Genomic DNA, 13,935 nt, shown 5'->3' on the forward strand with positions numbered 1-13,935 from the left:
TCTGTTTAATGTTTTAAAGTTTTAGAGTTTAAATCTTTGTAAAACATTATTGGTTAATCATTCACAATAAATGAAAAGAATTCATTTTTTCCATTTAATTTGTGGTTTATTAAATGATGAGTCCCTTCAATTTGACGATATATTCAAGATAGACTGTCAGGACCAGTCCTGTGACTAAGAAATGTCTATCAAGTGAACTTGAATGTCAAAGGTTGAAAATGGTCCCTAGTCGGAGTTTTCTATAAAATTGGACGCATAGAAAACGTTAGACGATTAGAATGCAAGATGACTAGTAGTTCTGTTTCTTGAACTATGTGGACATGGCAATGTCATAATCATTTGCATAGATACTTACTTTGTGAAGACTAGTATCGGACAAGACCTATGAAACTTTACTGTAAGAGATGAAAATCTGTCATAAGTAAATTTCATTAAAATTATTAGACACTAAATCCTCAATACCTGAGTGATTTGAGATTACTTGTTTGAGAACTGGTTACTTTGACGTTGACCAACCGTCGCACCGTAAAAGGAGGCTATAAAGGCAACGCTCAGGTAATCACCTATCAAGCGAAGTCTAATCTCAAGATCGCAAGATTGGGATTGTCCTCCCATAAATCGGGATGAGATGCTTAAAAGTTGTACAAGGCCACTCGGAGAGCTAGAAACTGTGAAATGCATGGCCGTGCTCGGATGAATCATAGGCTATGATTATCTGTTTATTTGATCAGTTGAACTCTGAAACCGAGGAACACCTCTGGACATAATAAGGATGACAACTCTTACCTTATGTTCAAGAGCAAGCATCGAGCGACAAAGGAATTAGGAAATGCACACTTGTCCCTAAGGACAAGTGGGAGACTGAAGGAAATAATGCCCTTGGTCCAAGTATGCATTCAATGTTAAGTCTAATAAATGCGGTTCAGTATTAATTAACAAGTTAATAATTCAGTGAGATCAAGTGAGCTGAATGCCTAGCTAGAGGCCGCTTCAGTTCAGGTGGAATTAATGATATTAATCCACAGCTTACTCTTGACTGAACCCGTAGGGTCACACAAATAGTACGTAAACGGATCAAGTATTTAATGGCATTAAATACTCCATCTATAGATATTCGGAATCGACGGATCTTGGTTTCAGTGGGAGCTGAGATCGTCACAGGCAAGAAATGAATACTCCGGAAACGATGATATTGCCGGAAACGGAAATATGGATCGTATCGGAAATATAAATATTATCCAAGTCGTAGATGTTGCCGGAAACAGAAACATGGTACGTATCGGAAAATATTATCGGAAATAGAAATATTGCCGAATCGGAAATATTGCCGGAAACGGAAATATTGTCTGAATCGGAAATATTATCGGAATCGGAAAATAATTCCGGAAACGGAAATATTAAATATTTGTTCGAAACGGAAATTAATTCCGGAATCGGAAATGTTAAATATTGTTCGTATCGGAAATGAATTCCGGAATCGGAAAATTAATCGGAAGCGCGTCGTACGAATTAGCATCGGACGAGCTTGCTAGACGAAGGCCAAGCACGAAGCCAGGCCCACGTCCAGCAAGGGAAACGCGCGCCACAACACGCCAGCCCAAGGCTGCACCAGGCCCACTGCAAGGCAGGCCCAGCGCGCGCCCAAGGCTGCGTCAGTCGTGGGCTGCGTTGCTTGGGCTGTGCGCGCGCGCGCATGGCGCCCCTCGTGGGCTGCTGTGCGTGCGTGTGTGTTTGTGTTCACATACGAAACCTAAAACGTACAGGATTCGTTTAATGATTAAATTCCTAATCCTAAATGATAAATTAATTAAATAAGAGTTTCACTAGGATTCTAATTTAATTAATTCGTATCCTAGTAGGATTCCAATTCTCTTTCCATACCCCTATAAATATGTGGCCTGGGTTCACAATTTATAACGAGTTTTCAAATATTCAAAGTGAGTTTTTTAGAGAAAAATTCAGTCACATATCTTGCCTAAAAGTGCCGAAAATTATTAGTACCTTAAGGGCGATTCTAGTTGGTCAATCTTAAGGCGGATCCGGACGTGCTGTGGACTATCTACGGAGGGACGACACTTGGAGTCCTAAAGACTTGTTCTTGTTCGGTTCGGGAAGGCACGCAACAAAGAGTATGCATCTAAACTATGCTATATGATTATGTGTAAATAATATGTATTCCTGGCTAAATGGTTTTTCCGCATGATTTATGTATTGTCATATGTATCATAACCTAACACTTTTAAATATCAATATAAATTTGTTTATCATAATACATAAATTTAAATGCACTTTTAAGTTTATGCATTCTGAAACTGATGTACCTTATAAATCTTATAAATTATATTAGCATAATATTGTTAGATGTCGATTTTTTAAAGTCTCCATTGATGTTCTTTGAAGCTTTGAATTATTCTATTAAAATTAATTGAAGAACTCAACTAATTTGTGACGGAAAGACAAAACTAACCCTGAATATATATTTATTACCTTTTTAATTAAATATTTAACATATGTTATAATAAACGACTTAATTCATAAAATTGTATTTTTCCTTTAAAATAAAAACAAAAATGTAATTTTAAGAAGAATACTTAACCATTTTATTAAACAAATGAACGAATTCTTTCTTTTTTAAACACATTAATGTAGTATTTTAATGAAAACTAATATATAATTTATTTTAAATCACGTTATTCTAAAGAGAAACGTGATTTTCCCTTAAAAGAAAAATGAAACGTGATTTATAAATTAGTTTATAATTTATTTTAATTAAAAAAAGTAATAGTTCTCTTTCTTTGAGAGTAAGAAAATTAAGTAGAACATACTTATTAGAAAAGAATCATATGGCTATAAAATTAGTCTAATACTAGCATAGGACCGGTGTCATGCACGGTAATCCAAAATTATTGACATCTTATACATGTTTTTGTAGAAAAATAATTCGTATCCATCTAATTTTCCGTACCAGTAGTTCCATGTTATACATACTTCCGGTCCAATAGTTCTTTTAAATCTTTAGGCACTGAATCGTCATTGCCATCCTTATTTCCATCATGCATCAAGATTAAAAATTGGTCAAAAGATTTACGGTAATACTACGTATGTAATACTTTTAGTATATAGTAATAGATTGGAACAATGTTCTGATAAGAATTGTAAAATAACCATAGATAAACTAAGTATACCTTTAATTGGCATTCTCTTATACGTAATGCAGACTTCCCTAAGATTTGTACCACCTCGCGATCAAAAATAACAAATGAAGCGCTTCTTGATTCATCCATCACCCTTCACTAGAGGAAAAATCGTCATGTGCTTTCCTTCAAGTGCGGCTCATTTAAACATGGAAAGACTTTAAATTACTCATTTAAGTTCATTAGATGAAAGTTGGGGCCGAAATTAGCCATTTTAGTCAAAATGTGACCGATAATGAACTTGCTTAAATGTGCATAATTTCACCAAAATGGGTGAGAATGAGTTTTTGAAACATAAAACTAAGTGTATCAAACATGGGAAAACTTCTCATATAAGTTCATTAGTTCAAAGTTGGGACCAAAATTAGCCATTTTAGTTAAAATGTGACCGATAATGAACTAACGAGGCTTAAATGTGCATAATTTCACCAAAATGGGTGAGAATGAGTCTATGAAACATAAAAATAACTGTATTAAACATGAAAAGACTTTAAAATACTCATTTAAGTTCATTAGTTGAAAGTTGGGACCGAAATTAGCCATTTTAGTCAAAATGTGACCGATAATGAACTAACGAGGCTTAAATGTGCATAACTTCACCAAAATGGGGTGAGAATGAGTCTTTGAAACATAAAACTAAGTTTATTATACATGGAAGGACTTTAAAATTATTTATTTAAGTTCATTAGATGAAAGTTGGGACCGAAATTAACCAATTTTATTATTATACGGTTCGTTATTTATTTGTTATGAACAAATGAAGTCTTAATTTATTGTACGATTCAATATTTATAATATAACTAAAGTGTCACTAGTGGAAAAAGGGTCATTTGCATCGCACTTTTAAGCATATTTGCGTCGCACATCGTGCGTGGCAAAAGCTCTCGACGCAAATGACTAAAAGTCATTTGCGTCGCACATTTGTGCGACGCAAATAACCTTATTTGCGTCGCACAATTAGCAAATGTGCGACGCAAATAACTTTTCAACATGATGCCTGAAAAGTCATTTGCAACGCACATTAGCTAAATGTGCGACGCAAATAAGGTTCATTTGCGTCGCACATTTAGCTAATGTGCGTTGCAAATGACTTTTCAGGCACCATGTTGAAAAGTTATTTGCCACGCACATTAGATAAATGTGCGACGCAAATGACTTTTAGGCGCAAAAAAAAAAAGTCATTTGCCACGCACAATAGCTTAATGTGCGACGCAAATGACAATTTTAGCGCCAAAAAATTAAGTCATTTGCCTCGCACATTGAGCTAACGTGCGTTGCAAATGACTTATTTTTTTTAAAAAAAATATTCGTTTTTTAATATTTTAGTTGGAAATTCCGACATGATCGTCTTTGAAATTAGACGGTTCATTCCCAATACCGGGAATACATTTATAATTAACACCTGTCACAAAAGTTTACAACGTAATTAACGTTCCCAATAAAAGGCAATTAAATTCGTCATAGATCGATCAACCAACATGTTACAACAAACATAAAATTATTACAACAAAGGTACGTAGCTAGCTAGAGATCAAGTTCATATTACAAATTAAGCTAAAAATTCGACATTGTTCATGAAGTAATCTGCCCAAAAATCTTTCACCTCATTAATCTCCTCCGGTGAATAAGGCAATGTTCTTGAAAAATCCTAAAAAAGTGTAAATAATTCAATTTATCAACGATTGATCAATATAATAGTTTTGTGTACTTCAATTTATTATATAAAGTACGTAGTTTATGAGAACATACCTTAGTAAGATCATGACTATTACCATGATTCATTATTATGTCGTACATAAAACGCATGACGTAGTAGCCACAATCTAGTGATCCCGGTTGTTGAGCACACTAAATGCATTAAAATAAATAACACAAGTAAAATTTCTATCACATTGTATGTTATAATTTTGAAAAACTTATTTCTTAGGTAAATAATAAACTAATTATATATATATATACCTGTGCTGGAATCCATGTTAATTTAGTTCCCTTAGATTGTCCACCTAGTCTCTTGTAACTCCGAAAAGCACTACACATTCGATAAAATATGCAATTATATATACTTTGTTTACACATGTAAATGCAAAGAATATTTTACATGTAATTGCAATTATATACTTTGTTTACACATGTAAATGCAATTATATACGTAGTAGTCACATTTAAGGCTAATTGGGTCGTACGTTCTAGGTCATTTTTAGGCAAAAATGATGTTTTCGAACCCAACTTTGAACCAAAGAACCTAAGGAATATTTTCAAACTTATTACACGTCTCATATGCATAGTTATAACTTCCTAAGTCCCTTTACAATCTATTATTTCACATTTAAGGCTAATTGGGTCGTCCTAGGTCATTTTTAGGCAAAAATGATGTTTTCGAACCCAACTTTGAACCAAAGAACCTAAGGAATATTTTCAAACTTATTACACGTCTCATATGCATAGTTATAACTTCCTAAGTCCCTTTACAATCTATTATTTCACATTTAAGGCTATTTGGGTCGTCCTAGGTCATTTTTAGGCAAAAATGATGTTTTCGAACCCAACTTTGAACCAAAGAACCTAAGGAATGTTTTCAAACTTATTACACGTCTCATATGCATAGTTATAACTTTGTAAGGCCCTTTACAATCTATTATTTCACATTTAAGGCTATTTGGGTCGTCCTAGGTCATTTTTAGGCAAAAATGATGTTTTCGAACCCAACTTTGAACCAAAGAACCTAAGGAATGTTTTCAAACTTATTACACGTCTCATATGCATAGTTATAACTTTGTAAGGCCCTTTACAATCTATTATTTCACATTTAAGGCTATTTGGGTCGTCCTAGGTCATTTTTAGGCAAAAATGATGTTTTCGAACCCAACTTTGAACCAAAGAACCTAAGGAATGTTTTCAAACTTATTACACGTCTCATATGCATAGTTATAACTTTGTAAGGCCCTTTACAATCTATTATTTCACATTTAAGGCTATTTGGGTCGTCCTAGGTCATTTTTAGGCAAAAATGATGTTTTCGAACCCAACTTTGAACCAAAGAACCTAAGGAATGTTTTCAAACTTATTACACGTCTCATATGCATAGTTATAACTTTGTAAGGCCCTTTACAATCTATTATTTCACATTTAAGGCTATTTGGGTCGTCCTAGGTCATTTTTAGGCAAAAATGATGTTTTCGAACCCAACTTTGAACCAAAGAACCTAAGGAATGTTTTCAAACTTATTACACGTCTCATATGCATAGTTATAACTTTCTAAGTCCCTTTACAATCTATTATTTCACATTTAAGGCTATTTGGGTCGTCCTAGGTCATTTTTAGGCAAAAATGATGTTTTCGAACCCAACTTTGAACCAAAGAACCTAAGGAATGTTTTCAAACTTATTACACGTCTCATATGCATAGTTATAACTTTCTAAGTCCCTTTACAATCTATTATTTCACATTTAAGGCTAATTGGGTCGTCCTAGGTCATTTTTAGGCAAAAATGATGTTTTCGAACCCAACTTTGAACTAAAGAACCTAAGGCAAAAATTTAGGCAAAAATGGCATTTTCATATGCATACTTTCAAACTGCTTTCGATACAACACGCAATCATTTGGACACGCGTGTATCTTCTCATAATCCATACCCAAAGGACACATAAGCTTCTGGGCCTCATAGTTAGACCTTGGAAGTTTGTTTCCTTCAGGAAGATTACCAGACGTGGCCTCCAAAAACTGTGAAAAACTCTTGTTGGTCCAACCGTTTTCAACCTTTAAGTTGAAATATTCGATGACGGCACCAAGTACAGTTTGTGTAGAACCAGGATATAATGGTGTTGCGGAAGCTTTGATTATACTATCATACATATGGGGACGCTCAACGAAATGATGGTCTTCCACATCATGCATCATATCATCTATCCTATCTTTCTCCTCTTCTTCCTCACTTTCAACACCAATATCATCCTCAATTTCATTATCATCACCATTATCACAATGATTATGCTGACTCGAGCTCGGCATACTAGAACTTGCCCCATGATCTATGCTCTCACCATGCCATGTCCACGTCGTGTAGTTACCCTTAAAACCGCGACGAACTATGTGATCAACAATATCATCAATATCCCGATACCCCCTTGAATTATTGCAATCACAACAAGGACACAGAATTAAACTTGATTCATGTTCTGATTGATGTTTCAAGGCAACCTTAATGAACTCTTGAATCCCTTGTAAGAACCTTGTAGAAAATCGTTTACTACCATACATCCAACTCCGATCCATTTTCAACCACTAGACCAAATTTTGTCAAAGGTTAGAATATAAACTAGGCTATTCATATCATTATAAATCCAAAATTTTGTAGCAAACCCAAAACATGATTTCATATATCACCTAAATTCATTTCATACCCAAAACTTCATTTCATAACTTTTAATTCAACAAAACCTAACAACTAAAATTCAACAAAACCTAAATCCTAAAATGTACCCAATTAAAATTCAATTAAAATTCAACAAAACCTACAACTAAAATTCAACAAAACCTAAATCCTAAAATGTACCCAATTAAAATTCAACAAATAATATCAACCATTAAAATTCAATTATAATGCATAATTAAAATTCAATTATAATGTCCACAATTAAAATTAAAATGCACAATTAAAATTCAATAAATATCAAAATTAAAATTCAATACCTAAGAGAGGAGAGACTACAATGAACATGGGCGGCTGAGTGGGCGGCGACGTGAAGGAGTGAGTGGGCGGCAGCGTGGACGACTTCCTTGGCCGTGGGCGGCGGCTCTAAAAAGGGAGTACAGCAAGAAGGAGTGAAGCAGTGAAGTGCAGCGCAGTGAAGGGGCAACGCAGTGAAGAAACGGCGGAAGGCACGGAAGGCGGCAGTGAAGCAACGACGGCAGTGAACAGGGTGAAGCCGCCGGTGAGACTCTAGCAGTGTTGGTGTTGGTTTCGTTTGGGAGTGAAGCAGTGTTGGTTGTTTGTCGAGCAAAACCTAAGTCAGAATGAAGCTTGAAAGCAATTAAGCGTGAGCGCGAATTCGAAAAAAAAAAAATCAAAACACATTTGCGTCGCAGCTTTGTTAAACTGCGACGCAAATGACTCTAGGATGCCCCCCAGAGTCATTTGCGTCGCAGATTAGTAAATCTGCGACGCACTTGATTGAGTTAATTGCGTCGCAGTTTTACTAATCTGCGTCGCAAATGACTCTGGGGGGCATCCTAGAGTCATTTGCGTCGCAGTTTAACAAAGCTGCGACGCAAATGACTAAATTTTATGCTAAAATTTGTCATTTGCGTCACATGTTCAGAATGGCGTGGCAAATGCGGGGATGCAAATAAGCCTTTTTCCACTAGTGTGTATATATATTTTTTGATGGTCGATCTTTTTAAGGTATTCAATACTCCGAGGGAGCGGCCTTTCACCTTTGAGGAGATAGATGAAGTTCGAGAAATGTTGGCAAACTTCATTACCAGTGATTGTCTTTGATATTTTCTTGTACTGAATCTTAAATTATGGATGCTAGCTAGTTTTTCACATGATTGTAATTTAATCGACTTTTATATTTAAAATTATATACTATTTAATTTAATTATGTCTATAATTGGATACTTTTTATATGACGTATGGAGGTTAATTAGTGGCGTAGTCCAATTGTAATATGTAGCAGGGAAATCGGTTATACAACAAATCTAGATCAAGTGCGGCTCATTTATAGGCCAAGTGCGGCTCATTTTTATGCTTGTGCTGCCCATTTCTATGTCAAGTGCGGGCTCATTTTCAAATTTGGCAGCACAACATATTTCAATTGCGGGCTCATTTTCAATATTGGCAGCACCAAATATGTCAAGTGCGGGCTCATTTTCAAAATTGGCAGCACCAAATATATCAAGTGCGGGTTCATATTCTAAAATTGGCAGCACTTGAAACATCAACACTTGAGAAACATCAAGTGCGGGCAGGCCATGTGATGCACATGTAAAAGCCCGCACTAAACCCCTTAAAATGAGCCCGCACTTGAGGTTTTTTCCTCTAGTGCTTACTTGAAGATTGAACCTTGGAACATGATCTACATAATTATTGCACTTTTAATTTCGCACCAAAACTTCGTTAGCTCATCAGTTTTTTGATCTCGAACTTTCTTGTAGTCTTTCTTACATGCAAGGTAGAACCAACAATTCTCAAGCTCAATAGAGTCGATTGTGTCCAATGTCACACAGTTGCAAACCTATGCCATAAAAATCCTAAATTAGCTAGTATCTTCAATGTAATGTTTTTTTAATTTAACAACAAACTCAATAGAAAAAAAACAATTATATGTTAGGAATACTACGGAGTATTTAATGTCTATATATATAAGCACCAAAAAATAGAATTGATGTACTCACTTCCTGCGTTTCACTAATCTCATCAACATGTTAATTTCCTCTTCGATATTTTCAAGAAATCGTTTTCATTTTTCTAAGAGATGTGACTACTTATTTGTGCCACCATTTCTGAAGAAGTCTTTCCTTCACTTCCAAATCTGCATGACAATATTTTTTCAAGTATACGTTATTAAAAAAGTGTATTTAGATAAGAAAAAAAAATAGTAGTAAGACAAAAAAAATAAAATACACATACCTCTCTTTAAAATCATTTATCTCTGCAATATCAGTATTTATATGGAGTCTAGTCACAAGTAGCGAACTCGATATTCCAACAACACTAATGCGTAAGAAAGATAAACGTATAAGAAAGAAAAACCCCATCAATGCATAAAATAACAATAAGGATTTAATTCAACTCAAATAATATATACCATGAAAAGTCTTGATTTTTTGCATACTCGATGGCAATAAAACTTAACAATGTGGATGATTAGATGTCAATTGATCAGCAAATTGATTCCACAAAGTGCAACTCAATAAAATTTTCCTGATATTGACAACACATCAAAGTTAGTACAAAAATCATAATTGTATTTCCCTTAAAAAAGATTGAAAATACACTTACTGCAAAAAAATTGACCAGTTGATAATATTGAGCATTTTTTTGAGGGTTACCATCTGTAATAAATTGTTCAGTTGATAATATTCCAGAAAGATATCCAATACAATCTGTTTTTACAAACAACCGATAATAACTGTAAATAATATATCTAAAATAAATATAATACTTAAAAACTAAGTTGATTTTTATACCAATTAACACACTGTTGTCTAGATCTTTTAGTGCTTTATAAGACTTAAAATCAAAACCATGTATAGGAATGGTCGATCCAACCACTTCTACGACTTGAGTAAAATAAAAATAAACTATGATTTTTTTTCCATTCCTAACTCAATAATTTTTTCCTGATATTGATAACACAAAAAAGTTAGTACAAAAATCATAATTGTATTTTCCTTAAAAAAATATCGAAAATACACTTACTGCAAATCCTCTAGTTGTGTAAAAGATATTATATTATAGTCTCCAACATTCTTTCCAACACAAAACTTTGAAATATTAATCTTTAAATTTTGAGATAAAAGCCTCTTTAATAGAAGCTTGAATCTTGCCTCCCTAGTAAATAGACTAGCTTGTTGGGTCGGTTGGGTCGGGTTGTAAAAAAACACTTTCGGGTTCGGGTTGAATCGTGTCGGTCACTTTCGGGTTCGGGTTTACAAATGCTTGTTCAAGACCCAGAACTTACGGGTTCGGGTCGACCCAACGGGTTGAGAGATTTTAATACGCACATTATATTTTCATTAATTTAGGTGATAAATATACAAAATATTGGCACAAATTAACAAATTTTTCTACGAAAGTTTATATTTAGTCAAATTCAACCATAAAATGACGTATAATTCAAATTAAAATCATATTTGAATAATGTCAGTGGGGCGGGTTTCGCAGGAGACCCGCCCCGCATCCGCCCCAAGTAGGCGGGGATGGAGGTAGGTTTGGCGGGTGATGGGGCAGCGATGGGTATAAAAATCGTATCCGTCATGGGTGATGGGGCGGGTGCGGATTTTGTGTTGAACCCGCCCCATCCCCGCCCCGCCCATCCCCACTCGCCCCGCTTCACACCCGCCATGAGTGATGGGGTGAGTTTGGATTTATTTGCATCTTTAGGTGATAATATGAACTTAAGTGAGATTTTTAAGTATTTTGTTTGGATTTTTTTGTTATGACGAGTATTATTTTCGATTATATTGTTACTTTAGTCATAAGGTTTTTTTTTCAATAGTTAACTTTCATTACTCTGTATATATGACAAATGTTTGCTAAATAAGAAAAATTAGGCGGGTATTAGTGCGGGTATGAAGCGGGGATAAGATGGGGATGGATACCCAGTTGGGTGGTGGGCGGGGATGGATTTTAGCTTACATCCGTTGGGGCGGGGATGGGATGAATTTTTTACCCGCCATGGGTGAAGGGGCGGGGATGGGGATGGAGGGACGTACATCCGCATCCGCCCCGCCCCATTGACATCCCTAGACACGTGTCATCTCCTGATGAGTATTTAAGTTTTTATATTTTATTTTTTAATTTAAAAAATATTTATTAATAAAACTTACAAAAATGGAGAAAATAATTTGCCGTAGCTATCAATTCTTATTGTAGAAAGTTAATTGTAGTCCATATCTCTCATATGTATTATATAAATTATTATTTCAAAAAAAAGTACTCCGTATTGATGAACTTAAAAAAGAAAAAAATTTCAAAACTTTTTAACAATATTTTAAACTTCTTTGTATTATATTAATTTAATAATGACTTAAAATGTCGTATGTTAAAAAAAAACGTAATAAAATTAATAATTTATGTAAAGAAATAACCTGGAATAGGGGTGAAAATGGGGAAAAGAAAAAGTTGCGAAAAGAGTAAATATGAGAAACTTTTTATAAAGAACTGAAATAATTTTTTTTTGGTAAATTGTTACCTTATATTGAAAATAAATATCAGGTACACTTATTTCAAGGAATAAAAGTTTAGATAAATTTAGTCAACCTACGACTTTGTTTTATTCGACTTATTTTGTCTGAACTTATATTATCACAAACTTATTTTATCTGAAAAAAACCTTATTTTGACTGAAATAAACTTAACTTATTTGTGTGTTAAAATGTCTGAAAAGACTTTTTTTTTTTAATTATTTATTTAGGGAAAATTAAATCATTTGATGTTGATAAACTCAGTTTGAGGAAGAGTGGTTAGAAAAAGAATTCAAGGATTTATATGGCAGTTTCTGAGACTTATGGGTTGAAAAATGGTTTGCAGAAGAATGGGTTAATGCTTCTTCCTGCAGTCTAGCAATATCAATTGCTTCGGAAATAGTTGTAGGTTTGAGAGCTTTGACAAATGGTTTCACAAATGGTGTAAGGCCACTTATGAAACTATCTAGCACATACTTCTCAGGTAAAGCATGAGTACTCATCATTACAGACCGGATATTTTCAAAATTATCAATATAATCTTCAAGAGTACCTACTTGTTGCAACTTATTAAACTGCTCTACTATGTTCCCAATATTTTCTTTGAATCTTGCCTTCAAATCAGTCACAAAATCGTTCCAATCCACCACAAAGTTCTTCCTAACATCTAGATAATTCATAACCCACGTTTCTGCTTTATTTATCATATTGAGGGAAGCCAGGTCAACCCACTGTTCTATAGGTATCTTGCACAAGCTAAAATACTTGAAACACTTTTTAACCCACATGTTTGCATTACTACCATCAAACTTAGGGAATTCAATTTTAGGGTTCATACCTAAGGGTCTGGTTGGATTAACCCTTTCAGCTGGTGTAGAATGAAAATATATTTTAATTTATTTACTTTTCCGTAAATGATTATTAAATTATTAAAAGTATTACATAAAAATATTTACGGAGTAGTAATAATCGTATAATGGATTTTCAATTGGTTAACTTCTTTCTAGTTTTCTGTTTTGTGGAATGCATAAATGGATAATGACATTATGGAATCATTTAGAATAGACTGGAGTTCTTAAGACTTTGGTCCTAAAGATAGACAAATGATAGTTACAAATTTAATGACTTAATCTACATGTAATTACATTGGGCAGCAAGTTGGAGGCCGAATTGTGAGGGCAAACTTCCCAGAAATGCCAAGAGGTGGTGAGAGGAAAGTGATGGGGCCAACTATCCGAAACAACAACCAAAGTTACGTGGATACTCCTCACAAGATCTATGCTGGTAACCTCGGATGAGGAGTTACAACACAAGAGCTCCGAGAAGCCTTTGTTAACCTAGAAGGTTTTCTAAGTGCCAAAGTGATATACAAGAGAGCAAGTGGAATATCACGGGGTTTTGGCTTCGTCACTTTCTCAACTGCTGAGGCTGCAAATTCTGTTCTCACTTCCATGAATGGAGTGGTAAGCACTATTTGAAATTTGTTTCTTGGATTTTCAGTATTAAGGTTGTTGAATTTGAATAATAATAACTGGATATGCTTTGATTTTGCAACTTTTGGTTTATAGGAACTGGAAGGACGACCTTTACGATTGAACATGACATATGACAGAATTCGCTCTACCCCTGAGGCTAACGCCGAACAGAGTTAGCCCGGATTTAAGGTGAAATACCATGTGACTACTAAGATGATATTTGAGGAACAAATTTACAGGAAACACTCGGTCAAGCTCCTTCCTTTTGATCTCATCGGAAGGTAGTTATTTTTCTAATATGAGTAGAACATTGAGTATGGCTATGTGGTGCAAATGAGGCTATTCTTTTTCATGTA

The 13,935-nt window shown here is 34.5% G+C and overlaps 1 pseudogene; it reads left to right on the forward strand.

The window, feature by feature from the left end:
* Positions 1 to 13,080: 13,080 nt before the first annotated feature.
* LOC110785377 (33 kDa ribonucleoprotein, chloroplastic-like) lies at positions 13,081 to 13,823 on the forward strand (annotated as a pseudogene).
* The last annotated feature ends 112 nt before the right edge of the window (positions 13,824 to 13,935 follow it).

The sequence above is a fragment of the Spinacia oleracea genome, chromosome 3 (genome assembly GCF_020520425.1).
Source record: "Spinacia oleracea cultivar Varoflay chromosome 3, BTI_SOV_V1, whole genome shotgun sequence".
Taxonomy (NCBI): domain Eukaryota; kingdom Viridiplantae; phylum Streptophyta; class Magnoliopsida; order Caryophyllales; family Amaranthaceae; genus Spinacia; species Spinacia oleracea.